The sequence below is a fragment of the Neovison vison genome, chromosome 11 (genome assembly GCF_020171115.1).
Source record: "Neovison vison isolate M4711 chromosome 11, ASM_NN_V1, whole genome shotgun sequence".
Taxonomy (NCBI): Eukaryota; Metazoa; Chordata; class Mammalia; order Carnivora; family Mustelidae; genus Neogale; species Neogale vison.
The window spans coordinates 150,087,248-150,092,036 of NC_058101.1; the positions used below are offsets into that span (position 1 = coordinate 150,087,248).

General features: G+C 41.7%; 1 pseudogene; it reads left to right on the plus strand.

Moving 5' to 3' along the window:
* The first annotated feature begins 3,193 nt into the window (after window positions 1-3,193).
* Window positions 3,194-3,383, plus strand: LOC122890615 (annotated as a pseudogene).
* Window positions 3,384-4,789: the final 1,406 nt, after the last annotated feature.

The window sequence follows — 4,789 nt, forward strand, 5'->3', positions numbered from 1 at the left end:
ATTAAGAGTTTCTTACTGTGTGTCTCTCTCCCTGGTTTCATCTTGTTTCATTTTTCCCTCCCTTCCCCTATGATCCTCTATCTTATTTTTCAAATTCCTCATATCAGTGAGATCATATGATAATTATCTTTCTCTGCTTGACTTATTTCGCTTAGCATAATACCTTCTAGTTCCATCCATGTCATTACAAATGGCAATATTTCATTTTTTGATGGTTGCATAATATTTATGTGTGTGTGTGTGTGTGTGTGTGTGTGTCACATCTTCTTTACCCATTCATTTGTTGATGGACATCTAGGCACTTTCCATAGTTTGGCTATTGTGGACATTGTTACTATAATCACTGGGGTGCACGTGTCCCTTCGGATCACTACATTTGTATCTTTGGTACAAATACCCAGTAGTACAATTTCTGGATCATAGGGTGGCTCTATTTTCAACTTTCTGAGGAATCTCCATACTGTTTTCCAGAGTTCTTCTGCCCATTTCTTTACAGGATTGTTTGTTCTTTGGGTATTGAGTTGGAGAAGTTCTTTATAGATCTTGGAAACCAGTCCCTTATCTGTAGTGTCATTTGCAAATATCTTCTCCTGTACTATAAATTGCTTCTTAGTTTGGTTGACTATTTCCTCTGCTGAAACTTCTTATCTTGATGAAAGCCCTGAAGTTCATTTTTGCTTTTGTTTCCCTTGCTTTTGGAGATGTTTCTTGAAAAAAAGTTGCTGTGGCCAAGGTCAAAGAGGTTGCTTCCTGTTTTCACCTCTAGAATTTTGATGGATTCCTATCTCACATATAGGTCTTTCATCCATTTAGAGTTTATTTTTGTGTGTGGTATAAGAGAATGGTTGAGTTTCATTCTTCTGCATGTGGCTGTCCAATTTTCCCAACATCATTTATTGAAAAGACTGTCTTTTTTCCATTGGATATTTTTTTCTTGTTCTGTTGAAGATTAGTTGACCATATAGTTGAGGGTTCATATCTGGGCTCTCTATTTTGTTCCATTGATCTGTGTGTCTGTTTTCATGCCAGTACTATGCTGTCTTGATGATCACAGCTTTATAATAGAGCTTGAAGTCAGGCACTGACTGTAATGCCCCCAGCTGTGGTTTTCTTTTCACCATTCCTCCAGCTATTCAGAGTCTTTTCTGGTTCCACACAAATTTTAGGATTTTTTGTTTCAGAGTCTTTTCTGGTTCCATACAAATTTTAGGATCATTTGTTCCAGCTCTTTGAATTTTGACTACGTGAGCCCACAGCAAAGGTAAGTTATTCTTTTAGTACTGCCTTAGAAATCAGAGAACTTCCCTGGCTTTCTGATTATGCTTTAGTCTGGGAAAATAAAGGCTTTGAACCTGTTTTCTTTCTATAGAAAGAAAGTACTTGCTCTGTGATCTGTATCTCATCACCTCCATCTGCTCTTTAGCAACCAGACTACCCCATCGTCCTTGTATTTCATTTCCTTGAAGAACTGTTGACTGCAGACACTCCTAGAATCAATTAATGCTTCAGTGAGGATACTAAGTCACAAAGAACTCACTGAATCTGGCTCAAACAGGAAAGTAATTTACTAAGTCAGGTCGGGGGTTCCCAGAATCTGCAGATAAACCAGGAAACAGCTTGTAGAATACCATAAGCAACTACTCCAGAGGAAATCTGACTGTTGCCACCACAAAACATGGTACCACAGCCCATATGACAATGCCAGGTGAGGGGTGCTCCCAACAAGACCTCTTGACTACTGACTCTCAAGCAAGAGAGCCCTTTCTGGAATGCTCTAAAGGTACCACCTCTTTTCACATCACACTTTCCTGTGTCAGAATCTCTAGTAGGTGTATTTCGTGTCCCAGCCTATCAGTAGTGATGCTATAGACTAGAAGTGCCTGGGGGCACTCACCTGAGCTAGTACTAATTGTGGCGAGCCCCCTGAACCTTTCCTTGACCTAAGCCAATGTCGTGGCTGGACTGGCCCTTGTGATCCTTGTGATTGCAAGATGCAACCAAGAAACAACCATCAGAGCACTTTGAAAAAACAAGATTTATTACTCACAGATCCTGGAGGATACATGGCACCCCCCAGGGCCTCACTGTGAGGTCACAGGTGGAGAGACAAAGAGGAAAAGCAGACCAGGGGTTCTGCTTTTTTTGGAGTCAAATATGGAGCATTTGGGTTTTGTGGATTCACTCTTTATTGGTGAACATAAAACAGAAGGACAGGGATTACAGTATGGGAAGGGAAACGTGAGTGGTCAAGTCATCAGTTATTTAGGCTGAGCAAAACTTTCTAAAATGGGGAACTTAATGGTAGAATAGCCTGGCTCTTTATCTAGTTGGGTAGCCAGCAATGTGTCTATTCAAGATGGATGTCTTTGAAGTAGATGCCTCAGCAACCAAAAGGTTCATGTCAGGAAATTACATTACAATTTAAAAGCTGACTGTCATGTGCTTATACTACAGAGTACACCTGGTCGGAGGAGCTTAAGCCATTAAGAACATGCTCTGGTAGCTGGGAGGCTGGCAAAGCAAGACTTCACATTTACCATGGGCAGGAGGGAGAAGGTGAGAAATTCTGCAAAATCTAGGCAGACATCACAAGGTATTAGGCAAACACAGACTTGAACCAGTATTCAGCACAAAGACCCAGCTCAAATGCTACATCCTTGAAAGACTGTCTCTTACCACCCAGTTTAACTGGGCTCACCTCCAGGTTACTGTCCATGACATGTATCACATTCTCTATCCTGTTCATGTATTTGCTTGTTATTTTCTCATCTGCCTCCTAACTAAAAGATGCAGCTCTATGAGAGTTTAGCACAGTGCCTGGCAGATGGGGAGTGCTCTATAAATACTTATTGAACTAATGTAGCTTTCAAATAAGATATTTCCAATAAATGGTTATAACATGGTTTTCAAGCTGTATGCCACTTTCTTCCTAAGGTTATACTGGAGGGGCCTTCAATATATAAAGCTGGTGGCCCAGTTTTAGGGTGGATTCTGGGATCCCTGCCCCTGCACCTGCTCCACTCAAAGCAACTTTGGATTGTGGGATTCTTGAATAAAATCCCATTTGAAAATGAGTTTAAATTCTAAAAAGCATGTGAAAATCAGGGCTCTAATTGAAATTCCCTTCAACTCTAAATTGTATTATCCTATAAGAATGACCCTGATTGCTTGTTCTCTTTCCAAATAAGTAAGAGGCTTTGCGCAGTGGCAGTATCGTAGCCAATGAGGTTTATCCGAGGTGCGATTATTGCTAATTGAAAACTTTTCTCTTTCCAAATAAGTAGATTCTACCTATGAAGTACTGTACTGTTTAACTGCTTCCCCAACTTCATACCTGCTCCTCCTCCATACAGCAATGAGTAATATTTATATCATGTAAATGAGACCATATATTATCTCATTAAAAACACTTCAGTGGCCTTTCGTTGTGCATGGGAGACAATCGAGAATCCTTGGTATGCCCTCCAATTACCTGGTCCCACTGAGTCCTCCAGTCTCCCAACTACAGGCACTCCTGCACTCCCTTCCAGTCACACTGACCTCTTTTTATCCCTCCAGGGTGTCAAGCTCTTTTCCAGCTCAAGAGCCATACCCTAGGCCATCCTCTAGTAGCAATTCTGTCTCTCATTGCCCCTTCCTCCTTTTATGCCTCTGGACCTTGGGTCAAGAGTGTTGGGGGATAGAATCAGATAGCTCCTTCCCAGCTCAGTGTCTGGGGGGCAGGTGTGCCTCAGCACCTTCTCATCCCACTGCAGGCATAGCAGATCCTGGGACACAGTGTCAGCTCAGGGCACAGCACTGGCTCTCATCACCACATCTCTCTTCCTGCCTAGAGATAACTTCTAGTTCCTGGCAAGGGAGGTACTGTCTCTGAAGAAATTCAAGGTCACCTCTGTGATCTGCTCCTAGTAGATGCCTCCATGTGCCTGGGATGTCTCTCCTTCACTAAGGCTTGGATTTACACACCTTAGTCCCTGGGACTTTGCTTCCAGCCTCCTGAGACCCATTTGGCCAGACAGTGTAGGAGCTGTCCTTGTATTCCAAGTTCCCCATCTCCCTGCTTTGTGTTTGCCTCTCACTTCCTAAGCCTGTTGCTCTGGTCAGGTGCTCAGTGTCTTTCTGTATGCCCCTTCACCTGCTTTCCAAAATATGTGTTCTTAGGAAAGACTGGTAAACTCATTCACTCTCAGTAAACTGTATATTTATATTGTTTTGCTTGTTGTATTCTTGTTCAGAATCAAGTATAAGCTCTAAGATATGAACTCTGTCTGTGTTATTCAACAGAGCCTAGAAGAGTGCTGGGTGGGTGCAGTAGGCAGTCACTGAATATTTGTTGACAGAGTACAAGAAGTAACAAGTTCAAATTCAGGAAGTACAAGTACTTTTTAAACAAAACAGTTTATTAAGGAAGTATCTAATAAAGTAGAGATCACTGAAAAAATTAAACTCTAAGAAAGGGGTCATATGAAATCAAGATCTAAAAATTCCAATAAAAGAATAAATCAATAGGGCCACCTAAGTGGCTCAGTCTGTTAAGCAGTTGACTCTTGACTTCGGCTCAGGTCATGATCTCAGGGTCTTGGAATGGAGTCCTGTAGTCGGGGTCCCTGCTTGGCAGGGAGTAAATGTCTGCTTGAGGATTTGTTCTCTCCCTCTTCCTCTGCCTCTCCCTTTGCTCTTTCTCTAAAATAAATAAATATTCCACTTTGAAATTCCTGGATTAAATACATTAAGGAAAATAGTATCTCATCACCTCCATCTAGACAACTTCGATTCAGCATATCACTGA